At 38.9% G+C, this 20,154-nt stretch overlaps 1 pseudogene; it reads right to left on the bottom strand.

The window, feature by feature from the left end:
* Nucleotides 1–18,390: 18,390 nt before the first annotated feature.
* LOC118010265 lies at nt 18,391–19,944 on the bottom strand (annotated as a pseudogene).
* Nucleotides 19,945–20,154: the final 210 nt, after the last annotated feature.

A 20,154-nucleotide genomic window follows, 5' to 3' on the forward strand; every position in this document is an offset into this window, starting at 1 on the left:
CAGGGTGGCAGCAAGGAGGCTGACTTTCTTTTTCATCTTTTTGCCGGCTTCCCATTCAGCTGTGGCCTCCCTGTTCATCTAGACCTTATTGGTAATCTCTATTAGTTGGGTGATGTTCATCCTGACAAAACCTTCTAGTTTCTGAAGTTTTTTCTGATGTCTGGGGCAGCCTGAGCCATGAAGGCTTTCCTGTGCCTTGGGGTCAAATGGAGTGTATATCCTGTAGGCTTCACATAGTCTTTTGTAGTAGTCCCCGGGAGATTCCCCTGATTGTTGAGTGACTGAGGGTACCTTAGTCATGTTCATGGGTTTCTTAGCTCCTAGCTGGATTCCCCGGAAGAGGGCTTCCTGGTACCAGAGGATGTGGGTCTGTGTCTCGGTTGTAGTGAAGTCCCATGCTGGGTGCTCTTTGGGTGCGGCCATATTAGCCCAGGCAGCAGGGTCGATGACTCCCACTGGTGTGTGCTCTTCCAGGTATTGCCATGCACCTTTCATTATTCTTTCCTCTGTGTTAAACAGGGTGTGGAGTAACTGTTGGCAATCTTCTCAGGTCAGTCAATGAGTCTGGAAGAGGGATTCCAAGAGGTCTACCATGGCCTCTGGTTTCTCAGAGTAGGATGGGATGTTATGTTTCCAGTTGAGGATGTCAGTGGTGGAGAAGGGCTGATAATATATCATGGAACAGCCAGGTTGGACCGTCCTGTCTTCATCGTGTCTCTCGGGTTCCGGCGTCTCTCGTACTGGCATTTGGAGGATGCTAGCACCTGGCCTGGGGCGAAGCTTGGCTGCTGGTCCTGGAGAAAGTGGATCTTTTGGGCATGGGAGCCGAAGTGGATCCTCTGGACCTGGGGGTGCCAGTGAAACCAATGGCAGCGGAGTGTCTGGAGCTGAAGGGCCAGGTGTAGGCAATCTTGGGGGTATGTACGGTGGGGGCAGGGTTGGTTTGTCCTTGGGATCTCGGGCTAGGATTTGTGGAGACTGGGGTTTTGCTGATTTTCTTTAGGTCGCTTGGATGAGATGATTAAGACCCTGGCCTGTCCCTGCCTACTGCAAGTGAATTGCACCTAGGGGGGAAGGGTCTGAGCAATTCCTAGGCAGGAGTCAATGTACAAAAACTGGTCAGTGTGTCCTGGTTCTCCTGTTATGACTTGCCATACTTGACGAATCATTGGGACATCCAATGTCCCTTCTGAGGGCCACCCCACATCAAAGGTGGGTCATTCCAATTCATGTAGAGTTCTCAACTTGCCGGGGGTTCATCCTGACTCCATAGTCTCCCAAAAAACCCTTCTTGAAATTTTTGATCACGGTGTCTAGAACTGTAGGTGTACTCTGACCTGACCCCATGGTGATGTCCCCATGTGTGGTGGTGCAGAGAGAGGCAAAGGGGGGATGCCTCCTGAGATGAGAAGACCAATCAGATGCCCATCTGGCCATATCCCAAAGGAGCTTAGGTGAGACTTAGCCATAGCGGTCTCAGCATTATGACTTATGATGGGAAACTGTTCTGATGCTGCCATAGACTGTATGCCATTCACCATGGAATCACAGATGGGCCCACTCAGATTCTGTAGGCTTCTGGGGACCTTAAGGGTGCCCACCCGTGGAGTCACAGAATCAGTCCACTTGAGCAAGCCAGGTCAGACCGCACATTCACTCACCATTCACACTCGAGAAGTTATTACATTCCCTCCCTGGGAATCCCTACCTGTGAGACCTCTAAGAGGTCTCTGGGAGGTGATCAGGCTCCCCTTCCATCCCAATGGGGGTGGGCCTGCCTGGGACCTGGGCCCGAGGCCTTACTGGAATCTGACATCAGGACCAGGTCCTCACCTGCCAAGTCTCCTCGAGTCCGGTGGGAACAGCAGAACGGGGCTGGCCCAAGGCAACCGGGGTGGGAGACTGCCGAAAATAAGGCAGGGTGCACCTTCTCCATTACGATCCCTCATCTGTCTCCACCCTGCCATTGCCCCAAACTGGTGGCAATAATGGGCCAGCACGGTTGGGTTTGCCGGTCAGGGAACCAAATGTTATGGAACCTGGACTGGATTGCCCAATGGAAGAACCAAACGGCACCCAGAGATCTTGGAGGATAAGAAGTTTATTTAATGCTGGTGGGCTCAGAGGAGAGTGGTCTCCAAAGGTCTGAGCCCCAAGCACAAACAAAGGGGGCAATTTATACACTTCTACTTCTGCATATTTGGCACTTTTGGCACATGCGTGAAGCAGGGCAGGGAGAAGGACCCAGAAGAGACCCAGGGCAAGGACTGGGACTCTCTCGCTGGCTCGGTCAGCCATCTTAGGACACAGATTTTCCTTATCAACAGGGATAATTTGAAGGGTATCAACTGTCCTATCTCCCCTCCCCCATTCACTAATGACTTTAATTACTTTAACCAGGAAAAAAAAAAAAAAATATATATATATATATATATATATATTAGTTTCTGTTTTAGTTTGCTAGGGTTGCCTTAACAAAATACCACAGATTGAGTGGCTTAAACAACAGAAATTTATTTCTCACATCTATGGGGGCTGGAAGTCCAAAATCAAGGTATAAGCAGGTTTGGTTTCTTCTGAGGCCTCTGTCCTTGCCATAAAGATGGCCACCTTCTCACTGGGTCCTCACATGGTCATCCCATGGTCTCTTGTCTGTGTCCTAATCTACTCTTTTTATAAACACACCAGTAGATTGGGTTAGGGTCCATCCACATGATTTCATTTTGTCTTAATTATTCCTTTAAGGGTCTATCTCTAAATACAGTCACATTCTGAGGAACTGGGGTTGGGACTGCAATGTATGAATTGGGGGTGGAGCAGAATTCAACCTAGAAGTTCTTTTTTTAAAAATACTGTGAAATAGTAAAGAATTATGAGAAAGGTAATCCACTGACTTACTTGGAATATCAGTGGTTGTAGAAAATTGTAGGGACTGTGTGGGCAAAAAGCACCTTGGAGTCAGAGGGAGTGTGAGAGTGTAGAAGATAACAAGGAAGCCCAAACCACTACGTTCATTGCCATACACTTGGGCTTTTTAAATTAAAAACAAAACAAAACAAAACAAAAAAATGGTTAAAGATATATATTAAATAGAGACACTGTATGAACCAGAGCTATATTTATTAGAGGCTTAAAACCACGGGACGCCTGGGTGGCTCAGTTGGTTAAGCTACTGCCTTCAGCTTGGGTCATGATCCCAGGGTCCTGGGATCAGGTCCCGCATCGGGCTTCCTGCTCTGCAGGGACTCTGCTTCTCCCTCTCCCTCCCCTGCCGCTCCCCCCTGCTTGTGCTCTCTCTCTGACAAATAAATAAATAAAATCTTAAAAAAAAAAAGAGAGAGAGAGAAAGAGAGAGACTTAAAACCAAGCCTACCAAACTTTATTGTACCAAAAATCACTGAGAAATCTTATTAAAGGCTCTGCACTCCAATCTCATAGCTTCTCGTTGCCCATGCTGGGATGGGCCCAAGAATCTGTACTTTAAGAAGCATCCAAGAAAATTCTGATAGACTTAATCATGTGGCACATTTTGAGAAACAGTAGCATCTGTCTGGCTACTTTAATTTTATTTGTCTGGAGGACTCTAACCTTTACTAGTTTCCTGATGTATGTCATTAATCACTCTCTGTCCCTGAAATTTCCATCTGTAAAATGGGGACATTAATAACACCTGCATTATAGATTGTTAAACAACTTAAAAATATATTTCTTAAGATAATGCTTCACACATAATTGCTCAATTAATCTTAGCTATTATTATATGGAGAAAGGTAGGATAAGGTGTCACAGTAAAGAAAACTTAGGATATAGTATGTGTTCATTCCCAGAAAGAAATAGACCCAGTGTTAAACAATTCTGAATTAGCAGACCAGAATTCTGAATGAAGATATTGAAAGGTAAAACAAAATAAAACAAAAACAGAACTCAAGTGAGGCAGAGGAAAGCAAGGGTGGAGGTAAGTGGGAGTTCAGAGATAAAGGGGCGTAGCCTTTACTGAGAATTTTCCAAGTACCAAAATCCTTGGCATAGAATTCTTATTAAAAAAAAAAAAAAAGGAACCACATAAATATGTTTTATACTCCCCGTTTTATATACCAGAGTACTAAATCTCAGAAAGATTAATGTGTAAATGTAAAAAAAAAACAAAAACAAAAACAAAAACAAAAAAAACCCCAGAAAAACAGAAAAACCCTGATAAGTAGTAAGTAAAAGAAGAATTCAAAATTTTGTCTGATTGATGCAGGAACCACCACCAACACAATAAATTTCTAGGCAAAAACCATGCCACCAAGGCTCCTCTTTTCCCTATAGAAGCAACAAAACCCCACTAATCCATCAGCAGTAAACTTAAAGTGACTTTTAAGTAACTTCTGGTCAAAATTCCTGCTGCCAAAGTCTCTGAGCAACGCATTGCTTCAACCTTCTCCAACAATCAAGATACATAAAGAGAGGAAATAAAAATGAAGACATTTTCTGGGTGATATGTTGATAGAAAATGAATTTTATTTTAAAAAATTGGTGCACGATGCATGTTCTCTTTCAACATATCTTTTGCCTGTAAGCAGGGAACAATGGGACACAGTCATTGCTGGCTTTAAAAATAGTTTTTGTTTATTTGAGTACTGCAGGCTGAGTAATGCTTGTAAATCTCACACAGCAAATGGTCCCATGGTATAAAAATGAACCTAGCAATGGAATTATTAAACATTAAACAATTCCTATATATCATTTCTTGAACTTTGAATGGGTTACTCCACTTCACTTAGCAACTGCCAAATCTCTATAGGATGAACTGCAAAGGTAAAATTAGGGTATCAAGGAAGTAGAGAGTGCATGCAATTCATCGCTTTTGTTATTTAAAATTACGTTAATAAGCAATCCCACACCTGGGTATCTTCAAGTGGCAATATATTTTTCTCTCTCATAGGTCTTTGTGTCTTCGTGTAGGCCAGGTTCAGATAACAGTTCTTGAACCAAATATGTGTAGCTGTGAAATGGTCAGTTGGGTGTCGTATGATCTGAAATTTGAGTGGGTTGGACTAATTCCAATGTCCGGGTGATAAAGTTAATTTGAATAGGGGACCTGCAAAATAGAGGCATCCCCAGTGGCCTGGCCTACATCACAAATCTAAACCTGTCAGACTGCAGTTATGGGAAAAAACTTCACTGTCGAGGAAGCCTAATATACACCAATCACAATCCTACATCCCAGCTTTAGCTAGTTTGCCTTACCCTAGAAAATAGGACGTCCTAGGCTTATAAAAGCCTAACCAATTATGCCTTGTTTCCACCTTGCCTCTTGTTGCCTGTAACATTCTATAAAACTCATTCTTGCCCCAAATCCCTTGGAAAGAGTCCTCTACTGCTTGTGAGGGCTGCAGTCCCCTATTCCATGGACTGTTTTCCTTTGAATAAAGGGCATCAAATGGGTTACTAAATTGTTTTTTGTTTTTTTTTTTTTGTTTTTTTGTTTTTTTAATTTGACAGGGGCCTCAACTGGGAAGGTTGAGACAACTCAGGATGGGTTGATTATCTCTTATTCCTAATAGTGCATTTTTCTACACTAGGTTGGTCTACTGCACAGCATGGAGGTTTTGGGGTGGTCAAAATTTTCATATGTAGACTGGCTTCCCTAGAGCATGCATTCCAAAAGAGAGAAAGCAGAAACTACCAGGCCAATTAAGCCTCAGGCCTGGAAAGGCACATCATTGGTGCCATGTTCTATTGGTAAACAGTCACAGACCCGACCCCCTGGCCTTGATTCAAGAGAGTAATTATCCTCACTACTTGTGAAGAAGTAGCGATTCATACTGCAGAAGAGCATGAGGAACAGGAGATATCATTGTGACCATCTTTGGCTGGATAAAATCAGTAAAGGAGAACCACCATAAGAACTATGGATTAAGAAATTTATGAATGGAATCAGATGTTATATCATTGTGGATCCAGGGCAATAATGATGCAAAAATAAGAGTGGAAGAAATAGGAAAAAGTGTGTAGAACTATCAGGTAAATATTGAAGCTAGTTACATCTAGCTGCTAGAGTAGCAGCACAAGGATTTTGGTTCTTTGCTCTTTGTGGCTACCTCCGCTCTGAGTTTTGCAACAAAGCATTTGGGGGTGGGCTTGGGGTTGCTGTTGTTTACCATGGCTAGCAGTCATGGGAAGTGGAGTAGGGGGCAGGGCAGGCAAGAACAGGGACAAATTGGAAAACATCTGTACCACTTGGTCTATCCTAAACCAATATGTCTATCTCAAGCCTAATGTCTGTTTCTTCCCTCTGCCTCCCAAGTATTCAGCCATTCCAACTTGGAATTGCATAGGTAAAAGCTTCCTGGGATATATCTTTCCTGATATGATTAAACTGGGCATAGAACAATACAGTATATATATTCAGTGACAGATCATAGTTTACAAACATGTCAGCAAGTGCCAATTATTTAATCTTACCTAGTCAGAAAAAAAATATTGAATGAGTTGTGTTTTTATTTTTGAGATGGACATATTTTGAGATGGATAACCATGTACTAGTAAAGTATCACAACAACTATACAGGTGCATTAGGGGTAATTGGGTGTATGGTCCACCTTACTGATAAATTTTTATCAAGTGGCTTTGTACTGCTTTCGTATTAGTCACCTAACTGCCACTTCATTCATTTCTTCAACACACATTTATTCAGCACTACTGCATGCCAGAAATTATGCACTTCTGATGGCTATATTTGTAAAGTTGAAATATTTTCCTTTCTTATTTTATGTAAATTTCATCTTGTTGAAAGCCATTTTTAATCAAGAATTCATATATTTGCCTTGAATCATAATTTTGGGAAGGACTTTGAAAGGTTATTCAGGCAAAACTACTCCTAAATCACTGGTTCTCTCCATATTTCCCCAGTGTAGCTGGTACAATCAACACCCAGTACAATGAACCGACCTGAATGATGACATGTCAACTCTCATTAATCGCTGAATTGATATACAAAGGTTCTGGGGAGCGTCTACATTAGTAATGGAAGTGATTCAAATATGTTAGAAAATTGTTTCCCATTTCAATCTGATTTTTTTTTTAAGTATGTGATTTAACATCTTGTAAATGCATTAGTGCTGTGAATACCACTGAGAAAAAAAGCACATTTGTAAAGATTTCCTTACTTTACTTTGTCTTGATGTGTAAGTTGAAAATTATTTTCGCTTTTAGGGATATAAATGGTTTGATATTTCTGCTTGCGTTTTTTTTTTTTTTCCACTTTTAATTTCCCACCAGTAGACCCCTTCCATGAGCAAGACAGAGAGGTCATGTCACTGCCCTGTACCAATACATTCAGCAAACTGGAGAATTGCTTGGGAACCATATTAAGCACTTTCTCTTTCTCCATATCGTTCATTATCCAAAACATCCTCAATCAGATGACAGTCTATTTCAACTTCACACAAAGGAACTAAATTTGGTTAAAGAGTAAAACTGAAAGCAAGAGTGTGTGTGTGTGTGGGGGGGGGTAAAGAGAAGGCTTATTTTTTTCACTATTATCTGTCAATTAGACATTAAATTATTGGATTTCAGATCTGATCTCAAGAAGTTATCTTTTCCATATACTTTCTATAAGTACAATAGAGGCTATGTGACATTCTAAATTTGTCTGAATTTCGGCTACCCAGACAATAGACCAATCAATGATGAAAATAATACATGTCCTTTGCTTTTTAACCTCAAAAATGCATTTTTAAAAGCTGTAACATGACTGTAACATTAAAGAAATGTCAGTCTTTAGGTCAGCAATTCTGAATTGACATGAACACGGTCTCAAATGACTGTATTTTCAGGACAACTTGGTCCAAGAATTGCTTTAGCAGACATTTAAATATCAATTCTCTTTTTCATGAACTATTTTCCCTATTTCCTGTTTACAAATAATCAGTGCACCTAAACTCTTATTTTCTGTGATTTTTAACTCTCTCATGTTTTTCTCCTAAAATTCAAAATTTGACTCCAAGAAAAGGCAGATATTATTTCTACTGTGTATAAAATTAGCATTACTTCTGGGGCGCCTCGGTGGCTCAGTCGTTAAGCGTCTGCCTTCCGCTCAGGTCGTGATCCCGGCGTCCTGGGATCGAGTCCCGCATCGGGCTCCCTGCTCCGCGGGAAGCCTGCTTCTCCCTCTCCTGCTCCCGCTGCTTGTGTTCCCTCTCTCGCTGTATCTCTCTGTCAAATAAATAAAAAGATCTTTAAACTTAGCATTACTTCTTATTTTTTTCATATCACTGGCCGATATATTTGATATCTTCATTTCATAGTACATTTATCATGGAATCAAAAATGTTACTTAAATTCTGTCTCTTTCCTCCATGCCCAATGTCACAAAATGGCCATTCTCTTCGTTTAGTTCATGAATTTTGTAATGTAGATGATTTTCACAACCTCTTAACTGGTCTTATCACCAGTCTCAATTCAACCTTGCTGAGCCCTTTAAGTACATGATCTCTTCTAATGCACACATATGCATGTGCACACACATAAACATACACACACATTCCAGATCACTTAACAAGCATGTAGTAGAACTTGGACTTGAACCCAGGTCTTTCTAATTCTCTAGTCTATCTATTCTCTTAAGTAGTACACTGATTCACTTTTGTCTTCCCACAAAACCATGAACTCTGGGAGGACAAGAACTATATCTTAATCCCCTTCAAATACCCCAGGCTTATCCTAGAGCCTAGAGCAGAGTAATAACTCAGTAAGTATTTAATAAATTAATCTATTTAAATAGGAAAATCACACTGGGCTTTTCCTGCAGGATTGAGACTATTAAAATACTAGGTTACCTAGTACCTATCCAGAGTATATCAGGCAAATTCATTTAGTAGGTATATGACTGCTTTATGTAGTAGCCCCAGGTAATATATTTTGGTGTCAAAGAGTAAAACTTTGATATGTAGATATGTAGAATATTTGAGCAGTTATGGGAAATATTTTGGTGGTTAGAACTGCCTGTGATGGCAGGGGATTCCACAGCAGTGAAGTTATTTGGACAAAATGTGAACCAACCACTGGACCTAGCCATTAGAGAACAAACAAGAATGGAAAGGATTATTAGACTATACACTAGATCAAGCCATTTTATACCCAAATAGATTTTCTGTTTTCTTTTATAGCTAAGTCCAGAAAATAACTCTACTTTCTACCACAGTTTCCACAAAGAGGTAACAACAGAGAACACACTCATCAGACAGCAATTCATCAATTTCTTTCTCTTTCAAGGATTAATTTACTTTTTTAACTAATTTTATTTGAATAAAAATGTTTAAAAGGCTTAGGGTGCAGATGACAAAATAGCAAACCTCCGGGGACAACTGTGTATATTCATGCCTCAGCTGCCAATGTTAAGACGTCCCCAAACACGGTCCAATAACATAAGAAATCAAAAGTGACACAGTTAATTCAAGGAAAGGGGCCAGCATACACTATGTAATCCTTTTTTTGCTGACTTGCACAAGAGCAAACATCAGTATGTAATGATGCATTATGACACAAAATAACAGGGGTTAGGGACAAGCACAGACTAAAATCTTTTCTGCAGCATTTATGAAAGATTCAGAGCCACTTACTGTTCTTTTTTGCTGGTCTAAGCATGAATCAGTTTAACAACTCAATTTACAATGTTATTGCTCATGGAGGGAATAAAAAATATATCAGATGTTCTATGAAATCTATGTAAGTGAGAAATTAGTAATTTTCAATTGTTCACAGTGAGAACACTTTTTTTTTTTCCACAAGCAATTTGGTATTCATAGAGAAAATGAATAAAAATGTATTATTTTCTAAAAGGATGAAAGCATTGGTAGGTGGATGTATTTGCACATAAAAAATGAAGTAATTTCACATGGTCCTGAATTAGGTTCTACAGAGTTAGAGTAATTTTAGGTTTATTTCCCTTTGTGCAACTGAAAACTGCTTCTTTTCATTTTTCTTGTTCGATATACTTTACATAGATTTGGGCATTTTAGAAAAATGAGATTGATAAGTCAAGTGACAAAAATTAAATATCAAATGACTGAAGCAAATATTGCTTAAATGGATAACATTGAAATCTGATGAAGTCGATTTTCAGCCCGGTAAAAACAGCAAGACTTCTAGAACAATCAGGTTATTTTAATTGAGAAGTACGCAAGCACACAGGGCCCAATTCAGTACTCCAGTTTAAATTCCCAAGTTAGAAACAAGTTAAATTTGGCTCATTATTTTAAGGAGTATTATAACTTAATTAAATAGATATTTTTAAACTTGCACAAGAATATAAAGAGATTGGTAAAATAACTCTTCACTTGTAGGATTACTCATAATACAGTGGAGGAAAAAAAAAAAAAAAGCACCAAGGTAAGTGCTAAGGGACCTGGGTTTAATTCCGGTTTTACTAATTAGCTCTGTGACTAGATTGAGACCCAGTGTGAAGGAATTATGTCTCTTCAGTGAGGCTCAGCTTCCAATGTCTTCGTGTGCAGATTATGGTTTCAGATCCAATGATCTCCCAGGTCTCTTTCAACTCAAACATTGTGGAATTTTGTGATACTATTTTTGGATACAGTTATTAATCCAAAGACTGCAGAGAATATTTGTATTGGTCATTGCCTCAAAATAAATGGAAGAAAAAACAGCAGAGAAGTTTTGCATTCTGAGCTTGTAAACGCATTCAGATTTAAAGCCTCAAGCAGAATTATATGAAAAACATGCTACTTTGTGGGTGATTTTTTACATTCAAGTCGGAATATTTTATCTTGGAAATGGAGGATGCAGCAGGAAAGCATTTACCCCTTATAAAGACTGGAACCAACAAGTTGGCACAGACAGGTCTGCTGAGTAAGTCTCTGTCTTCTGAAGGATGGTTTGGGTTCTAAAGTGGCCACTGTCCAACTGGGTAATGATGGGGAAGTGACTTAATTTGGGGGGACTTTATTTTCCTTATATTAAAACCCAGAGATACTTAAATCTAACTTACATGGTCATTTTCAGACTTATATGAAATATTTAAAACCCAACTAAGTGGGATTTAAATAAAAACTTAAAAACAACAACAACAACAACAACAACAACAAACCAACTAAGTGCCTGGCACTGAAAGATGTTTGTTAAATGTTAATTGATTTTCTCTTGCAGGTAGTTTTTACCTGAGTCACTGCATTTTTTTTGTTGTTGTTGTTTTTGTTTTTGTTTATTGACCTATGTTTTTAGAAGCTGTTTGATGGGAATGTTTCAAAGTCCTAGAAAGTACAACTAGCTTTTTCCCACTTCAATTCACCAAGCCATTTCTTTCAAAGTAGATTCAGACAAGCCTGCATTTAAAAATTCAAAGGTGAGTGCACCGTGGACAGTATAGTATTTGGGAGGAAAAAGGAAAAGAGTATCTTCTTCAAAGAGTTCCTAATACAATGTTTTGGTGCCTGCAGTGAAACTCAACTAAATACTGTTAGTAAAAACTGTAAATGCTAATCACACTGAGAATTTTTCTACCTTGGAACAGTAAGACATAATTTTGGAAGCTACAGGCAGTTAATTCTTTTGCTCTTGTCTGATGGAATTACTGGAAAAGTTGTAGCACTAGGCCAAGTGGAAAATGATGGTTACAGTTAAATACATTGTATATTTTTGTATAATTTTTAATGAAGTGCTAGTGTTTATATCTTGATGTATTAAAAAATGCCTCTGTCAAGATTTCCAATTTCTTTATCTCTTCTTCCATTTCTATATTGAGTTTCTATTCTTAATCTAATAAAAGAAATCAATTGCACTGCAAAGACACATTAGAGAATCAAAATATTTAATACTGTGTTTTATATTTGCTTTGTTTTTATATTTGGGTACATTGTTTACACATTTTGCATTTTACTTTTGATTTGGCTTTCATCTAACAAAATGATTAGCTTGTCATGTTTATGGCTAAGCATCATACTGAAAGGAACATAACTCAGCATATTTATATAAGTGCAGTGAGCAAAGGTGGTGATGAAGCAAAGTGAAGCTCTGGTTAGCATTATGATCATTTTAAATTGTGTCATGCTGGTATTTCCCACTCATTGGAGAGGACATGTGTCAATGTTATTTAAAAAAAGACTGTTAAGAACAAAATAATAAAGATAGACCTTGTACACTCTCTAAAATTGTGGTTGTGTTGTGACCAGCTCTATTAACCCAGCATCAACCTGAAAACATTGTCTCTGACCTCAAGGAAGTTACTCTGCAGACATACATGACTTAACTAGAGAACATTTGAGGAAGCACAAAATAATAGAAAATAAATTATTCTAAAGTGCTAAAGGGATGATGGATCAGAATATATGACAAATTGTAATGAGAAACCTAGGAACTAAGTACAACCTCTTAACAGTGAATCAATACAGGAACCAAAGTCAGGCAGGAAAATGCAGCCTGACAAGATCCACGCTTTACTCAGACCACCAAGTTCAAAGTTATATATCATCTAAGAACTCAAGAATGGAGGTTATAAGGTAGCTTCAGGCAGATGGCATTGAACACCATTTCCTATTAGGTACTTCTTTAGAGAATGAAATGGTGTCACTTAAAAATTTGATTCAACAATTATTCTGCATATCCCAATTGTTTCATGCTTTAGAGAGGCATTGCATCAGTGTAACTATGCTCAACATTTCTAAATTTCATCTGTACTGACATTTAAAGATCCACCCTCCCTCCAAATAAGGATTTTTTTGCTGTTAGTGTGTGTGTGTGTGTGTTTAACTTTGTTTTTGTTTTATTTGGTTGTTTCATTTTTTTAATGCTGATGAGGAAGGCTGATTCCTGATGGATGGGGAGGGGTGAGGAGCGAAAGAATTTGTATTCAGGAACGAATGAGAAAAAAACAACATAAATAGTTTTTGAAGACATGCCTCTGGAAAAAGTGATACAAACTGATTTTGCTGTGTCTGTAAGCAGAAAGCAGGAAGACCTCACCACATATGAGCCTTCAGGGGTCTTCTGTAACTGGTTAAGCGAAAAAGAACCATTGCATTGCAAACTACCAGACTGGAAGCTGAAGACAAAGTTGCTTCATGGAACTGCTATGTGGAAAGGATCTGTGCAACAATGAGAATGTCTGTAGTAAGTGGCCGTGATGATGGAGGGTGCACATTTAAGTTTCCCTACATGCCCAAGTCTATGCTAAGTGTTTTTCGGGCACCATCTCATATTATCTTCTAATGGCATCTCCAAGGTTTAGGTACTATTATGATCAGCCCATTTTCAGACATGAGGAAATGGAGACATTGAGCAAAAGTCAAGGGGTCTCAGTCTTGGAGACACATTAGAAACACCTGAAGATGATTTAGAAATACCTTTAGGGCTTGAATTTAGACTCTCTGGGAGGTTGGGGCAGGCACTGGTATTTTTTAAAGCCCCTTTTGTGGTTCTAATATGAAACCAATGTTGATAAGCACCAAATTATGTAATTTCCCCAAGTTAACACAATGAGGGTGAAGTCAGGATTGGCACCCAGCAAGGTAGACTCTTCATGATACATTCAGCTGTTCTGTATTTGGGAAAGAAACAGCAGGCTGGAATTAACAGCGCAGTTCATCCCTGTTCCAAAAATATGGCAGGTCCTCAGCATCCTGTTCTTGGACACTCCTTCTTTAAAAACCCTCCTGTGGCTTCTCATTGCTCTTGCTGTAACGAAAAATTTCTTTCACTTCATCTATAAATATGAATGCCCCCAGAACCTTGCCTCATCCTTGCCCTTGGAGATACTCCTCAGGCAGTGGTTTTCTGACCCCTCTGTCTCTGGGTTTTTCCAGATTCTATGGCCTCTGCTTGGATTATGTTTTCTTTCCTTCTTCCCAAATTAATACTTGCCCCACCTTCTAATTTTATCTCAAGGGTCACTTCACAGGGAAAACATGATTTTCATAACTAGGTCCAAGCCTTCACCTTCCCCATTCACCTTATGGATTTTCCAAGCTTCAAGTTCCTTTACCGCGTCTACAGCTTCACTTGGTAACTACAAGCACAAGATTTCTGGATGGAGGTCTCTCCCTGCCATCACTCTCCCTGGGCCTAAAGCAGTTAATTAGTGGGCACATCTCTATTTTGCTCTCCTTATGCCATCTTAAATTCCAGCTGTCTTACAGCAAAGTTTATCTTCCTGCTCTATAATGTAGTTTTCCTTAAGTTTTTATTCACTTTAAAAATGTCAGCATTCTCTTCATTGACAGGGCTTGGGTTGTTAGAACCCATTGTTCCCTTTCATCCAAGACTTACACTGGGGCGCCTGGGTGGCTCAGTCGTTAAGCATCTGCCTTTGGCTCCAGTCGTGATCCCAGGTTCCTGGGATCGAGCCCCGCATCGGGCTCCCTGCTCGGCGGGAAGCCTGCTTCTCCCTCTCCCAGTCCCCCTGCTTGTGTTCCCTCTCTCGCTGTGTCTCTCTGTTAAATAAATAAAATCTTTAAGAAAAAAAAAAAAAAAAACAACTTACACTTACTTGGTCAACCTTGATATACACAAATTGGAATCATTTAGATTCATGGGTAGAGCTCATTACAATGATATCTGCACCTTATTCCAGTTCAAAAGAATCTGAGTCACTGAGCTAAAGCTTTAGGATCTGAAATTTTAAGAAGTTCCTACATCATTCCTCTGCCCACAGAAGTTTGAGAATCATTAAACTGAAATAACTCTGTAAGCATTATCCAATCCCAATCCTTTCCTCCTTCAATTGAACAAAGGTGTTCCTTCTACATCAATATCCTAAGGAATTATCCCAGTAGCAAAATATTCAAACTAAAACAAATAAATTCTGAAACTACATTGTAGGGTTATAGACTTAAGGATCCATTTAAAGTTTAGAAAGGATGTTTTACTTCCTCTATGTTGTTCCAACTTATTTTTGTACATATCTTCCATTCTTTTCTAGACACAAACTGCAAGACATATTTCTGGAGATTTTTCTCTGTATCCGGTTAACACTTTTACACCATTTTACAAATCAGCTTGCTTTTTCCCCACTGAAAATATGCTCACTCCGACATATGTCTCAAATTACAAACTTCTCTTCTCACCTCAACTGAAATCTTTTAATTACTCTTTGGTGATCTCTTGAGGGATGGTGACAGCCAAGAATTTTATTATGTATCTAAAATATAAATGACAGCTTTTCCAAGATTTTCCAACCTAGTTTCATCATACTTTTCAAAATATCATATAGACTCTCAAAGTGACTCTCATCTCTCCTTTTAACTCATGTGTCCTATGGTTCCCAGTTCTAAGGAGATGTGTCTTAATATATTTTGGTACTTGGTACAACTGCTGTTGCCAACTAATCCATGTGGCACCTTTGATGTTGGGAAAATTCAAATGTCTTGGAGAAGTCAATGCAACTGTTGTATCCATAGAACCCAAATGCATCTATTCAACGAGTTGACAGTAATGCCCTCCTCTGGAGAGTTTTCCTAATGGAGAATAAGCACATCCTTTTTGTCTCTTCCAAATGACACCTTCTCCTCCCCTCTCACTACATTTGAACATTTATGCTTTCATTTGGTTCAGATTTCAATGATTAATGAGTAATACGGCATCCCAATTTGCAAGTGACCAAAAAATGAGAAGTCAGATTAATGTAGATTAAACAACCATTACCGATAAAAACTGGATTCAAAGATGGAGTTTGGGCGTATGGCCAAATGGCTGTGTAGCACTCACTTGAATTAGAATGACTAACTCAATTGAATAACCTCAGGCCTTCCCAACAGGATAGGGTCCTTATTTGGTGGCAGAAGAACAGACAAGAATGGACCTGCTGGACAAAGTATTTCTTCCTCAGTCCTGATGTTCTGTTCTATTTGGGTGAGCTCCCCACAAAAATACTGCAATTGATCTGTACCCCTCATTCACTTCTTTCACCTAGTTAGAAATTTTGGAAAGAAAAGACTCCTTAAGATGCTATCTCCTCATCCCACACTTTCCTTTTCACTTTTTCTTTATAATCTGGGTGTCTAGTCTCCCAGAAAGAACATGAATCCTATCCACTTCCTCATGTCACAAGGCAAACTTCCTTTGGAAAGCATTCTGTGGTCCAATTTGCCCAGTGTTAGGCTAGGTAATTTATTCTTCAGTACTTTAGCAGGGATAGAGTCAATATCACTGAAAAATGTTTGTGAAAATATGTCATTTCTCAGTTAAAAAACAAAAACAAAACAAAGCAAAACCGAAAGAAACCTCCATTTGCTGTTTTAGTCAGAATAAAGGCCAAAGTACACATACTGGCCTCAAGTCCTTTGCAGGATGGGTCCTCAACACCTGTCTATTCCAATCCCCTTCTCCTGCTTACCCTAATTCTCTTCCCGGCAGTCATTCTGGCCTTGTTGTTTGTTTGCAAACATATAAGACATTTACTTGACCTGTTCCTCCACCTAGGATTCTCTTCCTCTAGATAACTCCCTGAAGCCCTTATTTTGCTGAAGCCTCAACTTCACAGGAAGGCCTACCCTGAAACCCCCTATTACCACAGCCCCACCTCCTGTACCCCCAAATTTACTTCGAGTTGTATTCTTTACTTTTTTTACATTATCATTTCCAAATACACTCTTCACTTCACTTATTTATTTCATTATTCATTAAATCTTTCTCCCAACTGAAAGTTATACTTTCAGGGTGGCAGTTTATGTATCTTTTGTTCCATGACATATCCTAAGCACACAGAATAGTCCCTGGGAAGTAGTAGACACTCATTCAACATAGGGGAAAAGTAAGCCTGGGACAGAGGCAGAGCTCATGATCCTAGTACCCATATAGATGATATACCTGGAGTATGAGGACAAAATAAATGGCAGTTATTTTAAAATTATAATGTTTTCCCATTTTGTACTAGCTGAGTACTTTGCTGCTAAATATGTTTATAACCTCAACCAATATACACTGTTACTTACTTTTCTAAAAATTACACCCAATTGTTTCAACAATGCCTAGTACTACAAGTCATTTAATATAGAACAGTTTTGTGTATGTGAAATTGCTGGTATATTTGCTACAATTAAATCTATATATTTTTACACCACAGAATGAATAGTTTAAGCTTATAAACTCTCCCCACTATTACGTGTTTGACAGAAATTTGTTGTTACTATTATCATTATTGTTGGAAAGTGCAAGTACGGGTGAAGGGTTTTTGCAGATGAATAATCAAACCTGAGAGCTGTTGTATATTTGAGGATTGGTCTGTGGTACCCATTCAACTTTCTTGTAGTCTACTTACCTGTGCCAATTGGATGTGCTTACTGAAATTTGAGGGGTTGAATGTCAGAGAGAGTACCATTCTACTTCTAGTCTCAATGCTGAGGATATTAGGTTCTCTACTACAGTGTGCAGGTGTTCATTCACTGCCTTCATGGGAGACAGGCAGCTGTCACAACATCAGTCGTTTCCAGATTTTTGATTCACATCTACAGTGATATGTTCTTGAATTCACCAGTCCTTCCTAATTCCTACCCATCCCTGGTTACTGCAGATATAGAAGCTCCTATGTTGCTCCAGCTGGTAGGTGGTATTGTTCAGCAGTTGTTCCTTAAGGACAAGCCTAGACTTTGCTTCTCTAGCTATTTCCAGGATTTTTCAATTACCTAATTACTTGTAACAAAAAAAAAAAGTGTTATGTTTAAAATAGCTGGAGAAATTTCTGCTTCCTTCCTCCAATCTGGGATTTATCACATACTGTAAGAATTCTCAAATCATACCTCCTACTGTATTATGCATATATTGTGCCCTTGGCCCAAATGCAAGTTTCTCCTGCATTATAACTAAATCATTTCATTGGCATCCTTATAAAAGTCTTGATCGTTTTTTTTTTTCTTTTAAGTTTTGATCATTCTGAACAATAGTGGGTGCATAGTAAACATTTACTTATTTTAATGAATGCATTCCCATATTCTTACTATAATTGTATTTAAACAATAAATATTTATTTGATACCATCTATGTTCTAGATACTATTCCATGAGTAGAAATAATGAAGTAGACTTGATTTCTCTTCTTTTTAAAAATTATTATTATTTTACAATCTATTTCAAAAAATGCTGTTTCAGTTGCCTTAACTTTTCTATAAGAACTTTATAACAAAGCAAATCCACCTGTAACATCTGTCCTTTTTACTACTGAGTGGGGCAAAATGGCCAATAAAATGTAAAATGCAGCATATGCAATCATGTAATCTAAAAATTTTTCATGAAACTTATTGTGAATTGCACTTGACAGTTCACCGCAACAATGGAAAACTGGCCCCTTGTTGGTTCACATAGTCCTTGAAAACCAAACTGAAGTCACCGGTTTTTATCTGGATAAAAAGTTTGCAGCTCTGCTCCAGCAGTAACTTTACCTTCTGGGTGAGTCAATCTAGGACACTGCTTTGTCCTGCTCTTAGTGGGCTCTCATCCTCAGGCAGGTAGTCAGACAGTTCTGTGTTCTGTTCTACTTCCACAGGCGTGTCTGGGAATAGGACCAGCATCTCTTCTCCACTTTCACTTTTCACAACTTGGTGAGCCTTCATAACCTGGGTTGATTCTATTACTGAAGCAAAGCCTCTGCTTTCAAATCTGAATGGATCTGCACCACACAACTTTGAACAGCCATTTGAAAAGTAATGCTAATAGAACCTTTAATTTTTTTCTTCAAATTTTTATTTAAATTCTAGTTAGTTAACATATAGTGTAATACTGGTTTCAGGAGCAGAATTTAGTGATTCATTTAACAGTGCTCAATACAACAAGTGCCCTCCTTAATACCCATCACCCACTGAGCCCATCCCCTGCCCACCTCCCCTCCAGCAACACTGTCTGTTCTCCATTGTTGAGAGTCTCTTATGGTTTGCTTCCCTCTCTTTTTTTTCCTTCCCCTATGTTCATTTGTTCTGCTTCTTAAATTCTGCATGAGTGAAATCATATGGTATTAGTCTTTCTCTAACTGACTTATTTTCTTAGCTAATACCCTCTAGTTCTATCCACATTGTTTAAAATGGCAAGAATTCATTCTTTTTGATGGTGGAGTAGTATTCCATCATATACACACATATATGTGTATCTTCTTTATCTATTCATCATTCGATGAACATTTGGGCTCCCTCCATAGTTTGGCTATTATGATAATGCTGCTATAAACATTGGGATGCAGACTGGGCTTGAGAAAAATGTAGAAGAAACCAGAGAGAACCTTACTACAGAGATAAAAGACCTCAAAAACACAGAGATAAACACCTTTATTTTTTACCAAATCCTCTTCACAGAGATTTCTCTGAGACATATCATCAGTACCATCTATGTGCAAAACCACTGTTTTGGGATGTTTGTATGTAGTTCCCAGAAATATCTGAGTTTTCTTTCTATGTGAACTCATTTCATTGAAACTATCACCATCTACCATATTGGAAGACTGAAGAATGCCGTAAATTTGAGAAGCTAGCAGTTTTGTTTCTCTTGGAGTTGTAGTCTTCTCTACAACATTTTGCAAGCTTAACGTCATCCCCAGTTCTCTTTTCATCTTTGTTAGCACAGCGTTCTGCCAAGTACTGAAGAATGAGTAAACCCGAGTGGATGGCAGGGTGGTTGAAAGAGTCCAGAAATAAAATATGGCCAGGCAGACATCCCTGATCCTAAACAATGGTTCCTCTATTTAATGGATCTGCTGCTAGATCCCATAGCTAGTTAACTACTGAGAAAGCATCAGGTTCTTCATTCATGGTGGAGGAGGAAGAATTGATCTATGACATACACAAGCAAAATCTTCTTATATTTGTGCCAGGGATTTAGGAGTCCAGAGCCTGCCACACCATCATGGCCACAGTAAGGAATGAGGTAGAGGGACCCAGGAGACACAGAGTGGGTCCCTCCATTTGAAACTGTGGCCTCAGCAATGGCAAATGACCAGGCTAACTCTAGGAGCCAAAGAGCAAGGACACTGGCAGGGAAAGGCTATATAGAGTCTCCCCCATGACCCTGCAGCATCTGTCAGTTCTTGACTTCTTTCTTATGGGGAATATAGATTAGTGGAAGTTTTCAAGTAGTAAGGTATAGCATAAAAGTATCTTTATTTGTTCCTGTTGACACATGGTTGCCTTGATTTTACTCTGTAACAATACATTTTTTAGCATTTTTGCTTTAGTAG

The sequence above is a fragment of the Mirounga leonina genome, unplaced genomic scaffold, assembly GCF_011800145.1.
Source record: "Mirounga leonina isolate KUSES-001 unplaced genomic scaffold, KU_Mleo_1.0 Mir_129, whole genome shotgun sequence".
Taxonomy (NCBI): domain Eukaryota; kingdom Metazoa; phylum Chordata; class Mammalia; order Carnivora; family Phocidae; genus Mirounga; species Mirounga leonina.